The sequence below is a fragment of the Aythya ferina genome (assembly GCF_964211825.1).
Source record: "Aythya ferina genome assembly, chromosome: 1".
NCBI classification, from domain to species: domain Eukaryota; kingdom Metazoa; phylum Chordata; class Aves; order Anseriformes; family Anatidae; genus Aythya; species Aythya ferina.
Window position 1 is genome coordinate 109,302,623 of NC_140296.1, and position 15,496 is coordinate 109,318,118.

The following is a 15,496-nucleotide window of genomic DNA, read 5'->3' on the forward strand; positions in this document are numbered from 1 at the left end:
AATAAAAATACAAGGAGAGTTTCTATTTGTAACTTTTCCTTATGAAGGAACACACAGAGAAATAAAAGTAATAAGAATGAAAAGAAACAAAACAAGGTCTTTTTCTCAGTTGCAATTGTAAATGACTTAAACACTCTAAATGGATGTTTCATAAGAGATGGTGATGATTCCCTAGAAAATTATGTCTAGATAATTACCTATGCAGAAGGAAAGAGTGGGAGAAAAAACAAACAAACAACCACCACCTTATTTTGTATAGTTTAGGCATAACTCTGTAGAGGGAGGAAGAAATAGTGCCACAGGGAGAGCAGCCAGTCCTCTATTGTTAGTGTTTATATAGTGTTTTACAGGTGTAAAGCACAACGGAGTGAACAATCTGTATTTATTAAAGCTGCTTTAACTGGACTGCTGGATAATGTTGATACATGCTACGTTTTTTACGTTGTTATCATGTTTTGCTTTGTTTGCTGCTTGAGTGTATTTTTTTCTTGTTCCTGCAAAACTATAATCTCTTCAACAATCAACCATATGTAATTATCTTGATCCATTTTACTGGAAGTATTTTTTTAAGATCTCTTATCTGAGTAGTAACCTATGAAGACACGCTGACTGGCTCTTGCTCATGGAAAGTACAGTCTATAATTTTTTCCTTCTGTCTTCTAGGGTCTACCAACAAAATTCTATCACCGTTTCACACTGCAGTAGTAACTTATGATGGATTTGGAGCTGTTTGGTAAGAGTTATGGGGTGGGTTTGGACCTATTTTGCAGTAATTTATTAATTCAGACAGGAAACTGGAACCTTTTCTGTTTGATAAGAAAGCGTAACTTCAGCTTCTCCTAACAGAAGGCACTGTAATGGTCCATGACTCTGATTTTTTTGAAAACATCCATTTTCAGTCTATTGTTTTTTTGTTTTGTTTTGTTTTGCTTTGCTTTGCTTTGTTTTGGTCAGCACAGAGAGGCTTTTTCACAGGAGCATATAAATCACTGCTTTTTTTACTGCATGTCCCATCTCTTACGACTTGTTTAGTTGTAAAATTGTATTTACTAATATTTTTAAGACCATCATCTATTTGACTCTTTCTTCATGTTTATGTGTTGACTTTAGCCCAAGAGTGGCAAAATGCATTCATTCTGCTGTTTGCTTGTTTGCTTCATTTCTGCTGATGACAAACCTACTGATATGTGCCTGTTACACTAAATTTTGTGTTAGTATGGCAGTTCTTTAATTTCATTATCTTCTTTCCTTAAATTTTAGTTGGAACTAGTTCTAGTTCTCATTGTCTTTTCCAGCTTCTCATCCTGAAGGTCCTACCTGTTTAATTCCTTTTCTTCTCTGTTAACTCTCCTTCAGTATTGTATTGCTAGCAATCTCTCTCATTCCTGTCCAGAAGTATGTCCTCTATACCTTGGCTGGTCAGTGAACAAATCATGTCCAGTATCTCCTCTAGTACTTCTTTGATGTATTTGAATATCAGCTGCATCTCCAGACCTAGTGAATTCTCTTCCATGAAATCAATTAAGGAATAGTTTTTACACAGTTGCAGAATATTTCCAATCATGTATGCTACCATGTGATAGCAGGTGATTTTTAAATTTTTTTTTCCAAAGCTGTGCATCCATCTTCAGGCTATTCAGTCTCTCTCATCTAATGCATTTAATTAGAAAACCTCCTTTGTATTTGCAAAAGTAAAACCAAATATTTTAGCATAATCTTCAACAAGCTAATATTTAAAAGAAGACTAGTGAAGCTCTGCTACTTATGGTGAGTTTCACAGTACTCATGGCTTCCCCTAGTGACATAGGGCTAGATTTAGCAGACAGCTTTAAAATCTCAACTGTAATTTTGAATTCAAATGAAAGCTTATTTTTTTTTTTTCTGAATCTGGCCTTAGGCAAAATGAATTCTTTCTCAACCTTGTTACAGGGTCAAGAGGTCTAAGACAAAAGTCTAAGTAAAATTTCCTCCTCACATAAATTTCATCAGAATTATTTGTACTGTGTGTACTGTACAGAAGGTGGTATCAGACCTGAGACTTTAAATCTCTGTGAAGTGCATTTCTGGATAGCTATGCCTTAATTTGTATAGAGAGATGGTTTCTGTAGAGTATAAGGCTCTTGTGTATTTATGAAAGGTGGCAACTCTGTTGGTTTAAATCCCTTGAAAACTACAAAGCAAGCCAGGTGACACAAAACAAGCTATTCCTATGTAAAAGTTTCCTTTTAGATTAAAAGCAACTTTGTGTTTTTGTAGCCAAAAAACAAACAAACAAATAAAACTTGGAGAAGACCTTTTTCCCCAACAAGGAGTGGTCATTTGGGGCTTTAAAGCTATTTTCACATTGCAGTTCTGAAGCCATGTCATGTTTCAAACCATGACTATATACCTTTGTTTTTACTTGGGGAATGACATTCTCCTTCAGTTTTGAACTACTGTTCCTTTTTCCAGTGCTAATACTGTACAGCCTCCATATGTTCTAAATAGTTTTGTGTTTATATGTCTAACTTGAGACAAAAGGATCCTTTGGCAGGTGTCTGTCAATAAAAACATGAGTGATACTCCAAACTGTACTAAAAAACCAGGACTGTGGATAGTGGAAGTGTGAAGTGTGTGTAATCACTCAGTATTTCACAAGTTTGAAAACTGCTGGGGTTTGCATGCTATAGAGAGAGCTTTTCAAAGATATTTAGCACTGAACTAGCTCAACTCCCTTTTGCTACTGAGAGCTTTTTTTCCATTCATTTGAAGTAGTGCTCAGTCAATACAGAGTACCTTTGAAAGCATCGTCTGTTCCATATGCACCACTATTCTCACAGCTCCCGAATTTTTATTTTTTTTTTCCGTTTATGTTTTCTAGTACATTCTGATATGCATTTCTCTTATTCAGTGTCTTATTAATAAGATGGTGTTCAGAGTTAGTAACTTATGTGATGATAGCTGGAATCAGTTTTTCCACATCTGGGGACTTTCAGTCTGATCAAGTTTACTTTATCTGTATCAAATCCATCCTTCCTTCCTTCTTCTGTTTGTGTGTAGACAACATTCAGCAATAACATGCTGTTGATACACTTAACATTGATTGTCTCTGACTTACTGTTTTTTTTATTGAAGAGATATATCTGCAAAGACAGAGAATCTTCTAAAAATGTTTATGAAATCTCAGAGACTGTGAAATTCAAAACTGGGTACATTACTTCTATGTACAATTATATATTTTTTGCATGTACAAAGGTACAAAACTTTTTGTGGCAGGTTGAAGATAATGAGCCCTCACATAAGTGTCTACATATAATATAGCAGCAAATTACTTTGATTTATTGCACTCTGATTGTATAGAAAGCCCATGAATTGATATGTTTTACGCTCAAAGTAATACAATTTAACTAGAACAATTATGTAGCTAAGTAGAATTAGAACTTGATTGCTAGTCTATAATAACTTTCCAGAACAGAATAGTTTCTTGTTTTCCTTATTTTAACAAGGTATATTTTTTCTTATTGTTCTTGTTCAGTCCCAACATGGAACTCCAATCCTCATATTGTCCCTCCAAAATTCTCTGATATGACCTGAACAGACAAATCATCTTGTGCCACTTTAATGCAAGGGTTGTACTTAACAGGTACAAGAGTCAAGAACGTGATGATGTGAACAACGTGTTGTGGAAAACTTGATACTATTTTGCTTACAACTGCAAGTCATTGTTGGACTTTGCATCGATGGAGATAAGCCAAGATAACTTCTTCTAACAGTGGTAGACCCTTACAAGGTGTGTTGTCAAGGTTCACTAGCAAATAAGCTTAGTCTTATTAGTCCAAATTTTGTGTTCTGACAAAGAAAGGAAGTGAATGTCAGGAAAAGCAGTATGGCTAAAATGAGAGACTCATAGGGACCTAATTAACTCCTGCTTTACCTTACTGTGATGTTAACTTTTGCTACTTTTGGCTACACCTCTGGTGCTAATTTCTGAATTATGGTGTGCTGCTGTGTTAGGAGAAAAACAGGTTGCAGTTATTCACAGCTATTTTCCAGAATACACATCTAACACTATTTGAAAGGTGTAGAGTCCCTACTGATGTGCCAGATATATTCTACAGCCTATAGCACCGATTTTTAGGCTGGTATTGTGCCTTATGTATTACCTCAGCAGATCTTGAGACTGCTGCTGGTGGAGAAGGGTCTGGGTCTTGACGCAGTCTGAAGTGCAATGTCCTTGATTATGTATCTTATGTTGCAAAGGAATGTATTTCACCCTTTACTCATGGTAGAAAGTCCAGGAGCAAGGTTTTTTTTTTTTTTTTTTCTTCAGGCAGTGAAACAGGGAGATATACTCATTATTGTATTCCTGTACCCAGAAGTGCAATGGTCCAGCATCATTCTCAATGTCAGCAAAACAAACATAAGAGAGACCTTCTGCCAGTACATTCCCACTGAGCCAGTAGGGTAGGAAGGAAACAATTAACTGACATGTACTGCCAATAATAGCTGCTTTAGGCAGCACATTAAGCAGTGCATTAATTGATGTATTAATTGATTTATAAACAGCAACTTCCTGATTAGCTCGATTATTGCCATCGTATTGGGATGAGGAGGATGGTGGGGGGGATAATAAGCCTTAGTGACAGTATAATTAAACATTTCTTTTGTTGTATACTCTGTGAAATTCACTGAGGCAGTGCAGATATGGTACATTTTTCTCTGCTTGGATTCATTAGAGCAAACTTTGCAATGTTCAGAGATGCATTAGTGTTTTCTGAATTACAACTTAACTGTAAAAGGTGGTGGTTTAGTGAAACAAAAAAAGAAGAATTTTGGGGGACTGTAAGGCAGAGAAGGGTTAAGAACCAGATAATTAGCTATAATAAAGTGTGTAAGGAAAGCTGTTTTGCTCACTGCCACATCTTAGACCTTAGAGGATAGTCTATCCGAGGAGGAGGAGTTTTCCAGATCCCTTTCCTGACAGGGAAACTTCAGGCTTTAAATACTCATAAGGAACTAAATTATGACTGTTTTGCTTAGCAAAGCAGCTAGGTTAACTGTGCAGTGGTTGTCCCCTGCTGGCTACACTTTTGTTTACAGGGAAGGTGCTGTTCCCCCATGCTCTGGATATTTCCACTGGTAATGGGCAAAGAGAAAGCTCTGAGAAACAAGGCGGCTTTGCATCCCTGACTGGTCTTTCCCTTATGCTAGACATAGCTGTCAGTGCAAGAATGTAAATTGCACCCTTCAAGGGCCACAGGAGAGGATATGTGTGACACAGCTCAGCTACATGTTTCTTCTTGACAGAGGATGTACCTGAAAGTTCAGGCTGACCCAAGCCTCATCTCTTTTGCTGCAGCCTCTTCCACACTATCTGTCTCCAAAGCCTGCTCCTCTCTTCCCAGTAGATCAGCTAGAGCTCTGACTCATTCTACATCTCATATTGAAACTCAGAACAATATTTAATCCCTTGACATCCCCCTCAAGTTGTTAATGGACTCTGTTTCTTCTCCTTTTGCCCTCTCATCACAGAGGGGGCAGAGAAGCATCTCTGGGGTCTGTCAACACTTTGCTCAGTCAGTTGATTGGGCATTGCTTCTGTGTCAGCAGTAGGAATTAGAGAACTGTGAGTGTAGGGAGCAAATCTGTTCCAGCTTTGAAGCAGTGCAGTGTTACAGTTTATGATACAGATGCTGCTCCTTGCATAGATGGGGTGTTATGGAATCATCGCTAAGTAGATGCCATGGGAAATCAAAAAAAAATTATACACATGCACCCCCTCCCTCACATGCCATTTCAAACATCCCATTGACTGTTTTTAAGGTGAAAAGGTTTGTCATTGCCTGAAGCACAATGATGTAGAGAATCATAAGCTGCAATAGAAACACAGAATAATAATATTTATGCAAACAAAAACTTTATTCCAGATGTTTCTCTGCTTACCTTTTCAGTTATATATCTTAACACTATTTGTTAGCTGTTCAAGATGCATGATTTCCATGGAAATGAAGATCTAGTTAGTGATCATGCTCTATATTTGTTATGAGCCAAAAGTGTTGCCTTTACTGATGATTTTTTTTCTTGTAGGTATTGACGAATTCTCCCTCTATGCACAAAAGCTTCAGGGCATCTTAGTGGTCAGGGCATGAAATTGATGTTCTTCCATGTTGGAAATGGTATTTCTATCTGGGCCGTGAAGGACACTACTAAACCTAATTGTACCCTGGGAAATACTGCAGATATTTGTAATCTAGGTAGAAATCTGGTGAAAAGAATGCCTTAGACTTAATGGAGAGAGTGAAAAGCAACTAGGAGCAAAAGTCCCATTAGTTTTAGTGAAATCTGTGTTGCTGAAATCACTTCAATATTCTTGAAAATCCCTTTCTAGCTTGACTAGAAATGTAGGAGGATGAAACACAAGATATATTTCTGTACTAAATAATTCTTTGGAGTCTTTCTTTCCCTGTTGATTGCAACTGACAGTGAGTCTTCTTTTGTTGTTTGGGTCATTGGCACTGTCTGAATAATATGGGGCAAGAAAAAGAATAACTTTAATAATGTTTATCTTTTACTTAACTTGTATAGAAGCTTTCCCAAAACAACTGCAGCTGAAGTAAGAGTCTGTTTCTTCTTTACAGCAGTGCCATTAGCATCCTGCTGGTGGAACAAGGGATCTGGATACAGAGGCAAGGAGGTTGGGAATTGAGGTTCGCAGGCTAATGCAATGGTTCAGCTTGAAATAGAAGCATGGGGATGATTCTGTGTTCTGTTTGCCATTTTGCTCACCTTCACATCTCAGCTATTTTTTGTACATGCTCTATATTACTTTTTTTTACATTAATAAAAAAGAAATAGCTGAAGAGCAATACAACCATGCGTAAATGTGCCATGACCCTCTTATATTACAAATGAATAAAACACAGAACAAATCTAATGTAGCTCAATACCTTACAGGAGGGCATCTCATTTCTAGTCAGTTTGTTTCTATCTCTTATCAGTGAGACAGCATTTCTGGCTAGTCCTTTTCCATAATAGTATTTTCCTGTAATAAATGGTAACTCTGGTCTCCAACTGCACGTGAAATTTGTGGATGAAAACATGTTTATTCTTTAGAAATGCCCAGAAGATAGTATTAAGATAAGTTAAATCCCCTCATATTTTACCACATACTGTTTTTATCCTAAATGCTCCAGAGGTACTGAATTTGGGCCTTCTAATACAGCTGGAAAGGCTTACATTGTATTATTTCTAACCATTCATTAATACATTGTTTGACTGATAATGTCACTTTAGAGCGGCAATCTTTATGACTTTGGAGGTGTGTGCAAAATCTGATCAGCAGCTACAGACAGGTACTGTGTATTAGCTGTTATTACAGAGATATGACATGGATATATCAGTGTTGTTGAGTATTTTTCATTTAAGTCTCTTAAATTGAATGATTTATACACTGTACTGCTACCTACAACTAGCTACTGCTACTACCTACAATGTCCTACTGCTACTTCTACAACTAGCAAAGGAATAGTAAAAGATACTATGCATATTTTGTAGGGAGTAATGCACCTAAACTGATGCCTTTTAATGAGGTGTAAACTGATGCTTTTTAATACGGTGACTGTTTATGCATTGCTACTCTGCATTTGCTGTACAGGAAGCCATGCCTATCCACTCTGGATAACTGACTCATTCAGGGGGTTCTTGAATTTGATGCTGTAGTAATCACAAAATCTGCTTTAACCTTCTCAGCAAATGGTCTTATATGATGCAAAATATTATTTCTGAAAATGTGGATTGTAACTCTTCCTTACCTTCTGTGGAGCACAAATGATCAGATTAAATATTGTCAGGCACTCAGAGATGATGGAAATAGGCTAAGTGTCTCAGATATTTCTAGAAGAGTGTCATACATTTCTCCCCTGCTACTGGGGATTAGCATCAGTGGCATGCATTAGCACCTATTCTATAAGTTCATTTTGACCACACAACAGTTACTGTGATTCTGGGGAGAGAGAGGTCTGGAGAGGAGAGGGTTGGGACTGTGGTCTAGCTTCCAAGAACAGCTTCTACTGGTAATGCTCCTCTTGGCTCTGCTGGCTTTCTGCCATTTGTGTGGCAGAGCAGTTACTTACATGAGCTGTCCTGTGCTCTTAATCAACAGCAACACTGTTAATATTTCAGGGTGATATTTCAAAGATAATGGTGATTCTTTGGCCCACTGGACATATTAGTATGTTTTCTGATTTGTTTCACGATAACACCTAGTGCCTCCAATTGCAAATCAGGTGTTGCCCTGAGCTGCCTCAAGTGGAAGGCAGCCTCCTCTGCCAAATAGTATGCTCAGAAAACTTTGGCCCTGAAGACATCAGAGAAGGATTTTCTCAGAGGATGTTTCCCAGTGCCATTAGTGACAAGAGGCATTAGATTGACATGAAGAGAGGGAGTCGTCTAGTAGCAGATACAGGAACAAACTACTGAAGTCATAAATGATCTTCTCTAGATTATATGGGTGTTAGATCAGGTACTCTTTGAGAGGTAAACAGGAAAGACTGAAGGTTCCTGACTATGTCACACCTGGTTTTGTGGCTTCCTCTAAATCATCACCATTGCTACGTTCAGATATTCTCAGTCATGAAAAGATTTGAAAACAGGAAGATTCAAGAGGGTTCATTGGTACTGAAGTTTATGCTGGCATTTTAAGTTTCCATTCTCTTGGCTAGTGATGCAGTATTGGAGAACAAAAAAATGTCAGTTTAAGACATATAGCTCCAAATACCCACTCTTCTGTAAGGTTGGGTAAAGCAATATAATGAAATTACTGCTAATACAGTGAATTATATTATATTATTATATTATAATACAGTGAATAATACAGTGAATTATGAACACTAAAATGATTAGTGTTCACAGACAATGTCTGTTGATCTTTTATTCTTTTTTTTTTCTTATTTTTTCCTGTAAGAGAGGCATTATTTTTTTTTCAGCTCTAGTACCCTCTAATAGACTCTTTTTTAAGGTCTCTGCTAAACTAAATGTATGGGTAACTATCTTTGATCTTTACTTGATTTATGGTCCATAGATGACCAAGCAAAGATTTGCAAAACTTCTTTGTACTAAAGAATGGTTACAAAACCTACTTTCCCATCAGAATGAATTTTGTTAGTCTGAAGATTGTAGTAGAAAAAAACTTGGTATCATGCTCACCAGATAATAAATTATCTGCAACCTTTCCCAGTCTGCAATCAATATGTTATTCACTATTTATTTCCCAATTTTAATCAAATCTAGAGACAGAAAACTCAGAAAAGCCAAGCCAGGACAAAACTGATGATAACAATGACATTTATTGACATTTCTGAGGCAGAAGGAGATTTAAATGAAGTTAAAATACCTTTCAGCAAATGACAAGGGGTGTAATGAAAACCCAGTGAACACAATAAAATATGCACTGCCAGCTGCATGCAGGTCAAAGACAGAATTTACATAAAAGGAGGATAACTTTGCTTCTGTGTCATTTTATCTTGCTGCTAGACAACTGACTGGTTGTTGCAAGCCACAGCATCTTACTGCATTGTTCATAAATGCTTCTGATTATACAAAAGAGAAGGAAACATTAAAAAGGGATGAGAGACAGAGACCATCCATCAGCTAAAACTTGAAGACCTTTAGGTACCATTTAAGTCATTTATGACATGTGCATATTTAATCAGATTTTGATTTGCTAGCAGAGAGATTTGTTTATTTGTATTTCTGATTGTGGTGGATATATGCATCTTGACATCCCAACGTGTTTGGCCCTTGCATTTCTGATACATTTTGTCCTGTTTCACCAGGTCTTCTGCATATACAGCCCTTACCAAGACCAGTTTCAACTGTTTGTTGCTTTTCCCAGTCTTAGTGGGGAGCATAGCTATATAACATTACTTTGCACTGTACAAGACCTTCAAAATATCTGAAAGGTTCCCTCCTAGCAGTCACCTATGATTTTGTGATCACCTTGGCCCTAACCTGCAGAGACAGAAGGGTATGTTGTAGCAGATCACTCTAGGTACCATGGTACCATTCAGCTGATTTGCTGTGAGGCTAAGTAAATGAAAACCTGCTGAAATCTACCTGAACTGCCATATTCAGCTCATCCATAAAACAAGTATTATCTCTGCAAGTTGCAGTTCTGATGCAAACATCTGTAATCTAAAGAACTTGAGTTTCTGTTGCAAGTCACTCATTAGAACAATTTCATGCTGCTATTAAAATATCTGATACTGAAGACAAAAGCAGTAGAGAGAGAGAGGAGACAATGGTGAACAGCCATTACTGCTGTAGTTGAAAGCAGGAAAGGCAGCAGTAGGCTCATGGACTATGCAGTGTTGACTATGTGTATCTTTCTATCTATACAGATGTGTGTATGTACTTAGACACATATATCTACACGTAAACAGACATAGACACACACACATTTTGGGTTAGTGATGGCCTTGAAGCTGCTTCACATCACTCTTACCTGCTTTTCACACTAACAGAGGCAGCCTTAAGAATGCCTGTGAGATCTTGCAGACCACACGAGTCCCATGGCATGTTTAGTGCCACCACACCCACTTTCCTCTCTGTGGACATAAAATATGTAGGACAGTAAGCTTGCAGCACTTTCAGCTGTTCAGGAGGACATTTTCAGAGAGTGGGGTTGCACCATGAACAAAGTGCAATAGAAATGTACAGACCTTCGGTGTCAGTTTATAGACCCTTCAGACCAGAAACTGTTTATTCTCCTGGCATATAGAAGTGTTACAAGTAATAGTCTAGCAGTGTGGAAGGATGGAGAAGGGTATAAACTTTGGTCATAGCATATTATGGTGGCCTGCCCTATAACCATAGGAGATGTTCAAATGAAATATTTTTTGAAAGCAGAAGGATAGTCCAAAACTCAAAGCAGCATTTAAATAAAACAGATACAGATGATTTTGCAGGGGTATTCATATATCTGCAAATTACATATCATAAGACTCTGTCAAACTTTGCAATGCTTTTGGAGAACTGCACAGTGAGTGTTTGATTAGAGTCTCCCCAAACTACTTTTTAATGTCTCAGAGATAGTTCTTTAAGTCCAAAGGGAAGTTAAAAAGTAAAAATAAAAACTGGGAGTAACTCCAGTTTTCTTGGTCCTATCATGGATGATCAGAGAGATTCAAGTTATTCTTTAGAACTGTGATTGTGATTAGAACAGAGGCACTGCAGCTGCATACCTGGATTTCACATTAAAACATCCCATACAGACAGTAAAATAAAACCAGGTATTTGCCTGTTTTTTAAATTCAAAATCACAATAAAATAGAGGCAATATTATGAGATTATATTGGTACCTAATGAAAAAAGACATCCAGTGGACTTTTTGAGCACTGGGTCAGGCCCTTGGTACATACATACAGACATTGTAAATAGTTTACCAACCTATGCACTGCCAATAGCTGGGATACTGAGTCTGTTATTCTGTTAGTATCCCTATTGCATGAGTACATAAGACAACATATATATAATTACTCCTTTACAATAACAGAAAACAGCAAAAAGCATATGATCAAGCAAAACTTCAAATCAAACTTGTATTTTACTTTTTTTTTTTTTTTTCTTTACTTGACTGGCATAAACTCTGTGATATTGTCTTTTATAAGGCATGTTTTTAATATTTTTCCATACAGAGAAATAAAACTGATGTGCTGCTGTGATAAAATTACAGCTTCTAAAGGACTATTTCTGTTTGTTTAATTCATAAAATCATAGAACATCTTTGGTTGGAAGGGACTTCAAAGACCATTCAGCTCCAACCTTCTGCCATGGGGCAGGAACACCTCCCACCAGACCAGGTTGCTCGAAGTTTCATCAAACCTGGCCTTGAACACTTCCAGGGATGGGATATCCACAGCATCTCTAGGCAAAGTAGTCCAGTGCCTCACCACCCTCTGAGTGAAAAAATTCCTCATTATATCTAATCTAAATCTACTCTCTTTTAGTTTAAAGCTGTTTAATTCTGCCATTTAAATCTTTCTTATTTTATGGGTGATGATTTGCTTTTAAAACTCTTGCTTTATGTGAATTGCATAAATATCTTTAGCGTTCAGGGCATCTGCTGAAATATCTTTACAGTTAGGCAGCTAAAAGCTTGTATTTCATCATATACTGGGTATTTGTATTTGTCTTTGCTACTTCATGTTCTCTTGTGATCCCTTTCTGTCCTGATAAGGTTGAAATCACAATCAATTGAAATTTATTTTTTTGTTTGTTTGTTTGTTTTTTATATTTATACACGTCGTCCCACATCATACAGCTTGTCAAGTAAGTGTCTGTAGTGCTGCTGCTGTTGTACCTGTTAAAGTCATTATACCATAGTTCCATTGTACTGTTTTATGAGACTATATTCTGCTTCCTTATAAGGCAACTAGATTAGTGTCTCATAAAAACGGCAAAGCCACAACTATTACTGTTCTACAAATTTGTGTTACTGAATTTTATCATTATTACTGTTGTTCTACCTTTAGTGTAGCCTACCGGTTGTAGTTAGCTGTGCTAAGGTGTAGTTAGCAGCCATTATTTTTTTGTCAAAAGAAACTCACTACCTAGTATAACTCCTGTTTTCTCTGTGAGATTTGGAAGGAGTACATGCCCAGACTGCAGACATGTTTATGATACTGTTGATGGAGACACGTGATGCTAAAGAACTTTGTAAATTTGACTTTTAAGTAGGGTGAAGTAGTTGACTGTAAAACTGTTGAAGTGATAAAAGGGAGATACATACCTCCGTGCACTTATTTAAATACCTGTAGTGATATGTGAATGCTAAACTTCTATTGCTTATGGAGCTATAGATGTTACGGAGCCCCTTAAATACCCATACTTACCACTTTCGAGACACAAGTTCATTGGCACATATCAGTACTTTCAAAATTAGAGCTATTTTTTGAATGTGTCTGTTTCTGGATGATGGAGTAGACAGCAGCAGTCATTAACATGCTGAACTGTTACAAAAGGGCGTGGTTTTGCTTTTAATTGGGGACAAGCAAATAGACTGATACCCATTTGGAAATTCCCTAAGGAAACTGAGGGAGTTTTGTCTGTTTATTTACATTTATTTTTATCACTCTGGGAAAGCTATGTAAAGTCTTTATTTTCCTCTAAGTGTGCCCTCAATTTTTGAAAAGCAGGATAATCAAAGGGGCAGCAGTCTGCAAATTTTAATGATCACTTCTGCAGATGCAGAATTATGAGTTGTGTCCCTTGTGCCAGGGGGAGGAAGGGAAGTCCTCAGAGTGAGAAGGCAGGCAGTTTTCTGTTACTGCAGCTTTTGAGGGGGAAAAGACCTCTCTTTAAGAGAGTTTCTGGAGGGAAGAGCCAAAATCTTGGGAGGGCAGGTGGCAATGACCCTTGCTCCAGGCAGCCCACCTATGCCAGAAGAGAGCTCAGCGCTGACTGAAAGTCAGTTCTTGCCAGAAAGGCAAGGTGATGCAAGGACCTGTGATGGTCCACAGTAAACCATTACACTACCTGGTTGAGTCAAACCCCAAAGAACTGATATATTTCTCTGTAGCCATTTGCTTAGTGACTTGAACATTTTAGTTACCTTTTGGTGCTGGAGCTTCTGAATCACCCAACATTTAAGACGAGAATTTTTCTTCTGTTGCATCTGATGTTTTATATCAAACATAAATTTTAAATAGAGACAAAAATAAGAATATCACTTTTGACATCACTTTTAATATATTATCATAGAGTGATTTCTGAGTGCCTGGTTAACAACATGCTTCTATTTGTGTAGGATCATTTCCTGTTCCTTAACTTGTCAGAGAGAAGGCAATTTCAGCTTTAGACTCAATATCTTAGGTGGCCTCTTGGTTTAAATTTATTAGAAGCTGGGGAAGTTGCCCTGCTGCAGTGTAACCTTGGATGTCCTACAGGTTTTCCGGCTATGGTGTAAGGGCAATGCCCTGAGTAGATACAAATTTAACTAGACACAAGAAATTGCAAAATCTTTTATTTATTTATTTATTATTATTTTTTTTATCACGAGCTTTCAAGTCCCTTGATTCAACCATCAGAATAAATTTTCTATGATCTCATAACTTCAAAAGCTCACTTTGCTCCCCACTTCCCCCATCTGTTTAACCAACAACCTACTCTCACAAACACTGAAAATCACATTATGAACAAAGTTGCCTTGATTGGCCCAGAAAGAACTGTGGATCCATGCTGCGTTAAATTATATGTATGCTGAGACTGCAGTTCAGAGTAAAAGTCATTGCTACTTTTTCTGTTCTTAAAAATAGATTTTCTGAAAAATACTTTTTAAATGGAAAAAATAATTAACTTGGGACAAATGTAGAAAACTAAAATACGATGCCTTAGTGTTGAAAAACTTTTTTTTTTTTTTTTATTTAAAAAGATAATAAATTATCAAGGAATATAAAAAGATTGTATACATTATTTTTATTTCCTAATATTTCTGACAAGCTAGAATCAAAATATGGTGACTTGTTTAGTTAGTTTCCCTAAATAATTCAAGTCAAAGTTGCCAATAATTTTATTCTCAGTAAATACACACTGAGCATCCAAGATCTGAATCCAGTTATAGGAAATGAGGTCACTGTGGGTTGTTCAGAGATGGTCATTATCACGAGGCATACCAAGATGCCTATCATTAAAAATCCAACTATCTGGTGAAGTACAGGTGTATTAGGCAATTAAAACTTTTAGAAAGGTATTAGACCAAAGCTCCCCTAACTATTCTAAGCACTTGGAAATTAACATGGAGACAAACAGTGCCAGAACAGATTTTATGGAGGAAAAAAATGTGTCAAAACAACGTACTTCCGTGATGTGTCAGTGAAGAGCTGGATCCCTTGTGTCTTGACTTTGGGAAGTCTTCTGACCCTGTCACTCCTTATATCCTTGAAAGTAAAGGAAGCATGGTCTGCAAAGATCTGTGTCCAAGTGTGTACAAAACCATTTGAAACTTCTACATAGAAGGTAATTATCACTGTTTCCCTACCAAAACTGAGATATATATGGAGCTGCCTAGAACTGGTTGCTGTTCATTAGTGACCACCACCCTTAAGGCATTAGCACATTGAGATGAAGGAAGCTGGACTCACTGGCAGACATGAGCAGAATTCAAAATGATCTTGACAACTTGGGAAAGACAAGCTGAAATGGAATAGGGGCAAGTGTGTGGTACTTCACGTAGGCAAGCTGAATCAACTGCATAAATAAGGAATGAGGAGCAGCTGGCTAGGAAGCTGTTATACAGAAAAGGGTCAGGGGTTGTTCTGAACCACAAGCTAATACATATGAGTCATGAGTTAAAAATGTCATACTGCTGTGGTGAATCCATATACCATACAGGGAGGCAGCAAAGCACTTGAAGTAATCTTTCCAATTTGCTCAGCTTTGATAAAAATTCAAGGGCCTCAAGACTAAAGGACTACACTGAATCTTGGGCCCTCACTTAACAAAAGATCTGGATCAGCTGGAG

At 37.3% G+C, this 15,496-nt stretch overlaps 1 long non-coding RNA gene across 4 annotated transcripts in view; it reads left to right on the forward strand.

Moving 5' to 3' along the window:
* Positions 1-15,496, forward strand: part of LOC311441129 — a 145,713-nt gene that overhangs the window by 89,358 nt on the left and 40,859 nt on the right. For 2 of the 4 annotated variants that reach the window (XR_014695816.1, XR_014695819.1), the window contains 3 exons: positions 664-733; positions 3,623-3,769; positions 6,618-6,850. This is a non-coding gene — a long non-coding RNA (uncharacterized lncRNA). Of the gene's footprint in view, positions 1-663; positions 734-3,622; positions 3,770-6,617; positions 6,851-15,496 lie in introns of those variants that run through there. The other 2 variants (XR_014695817.1, XR_014695818.1) reach the window with 1 other exon arrangement.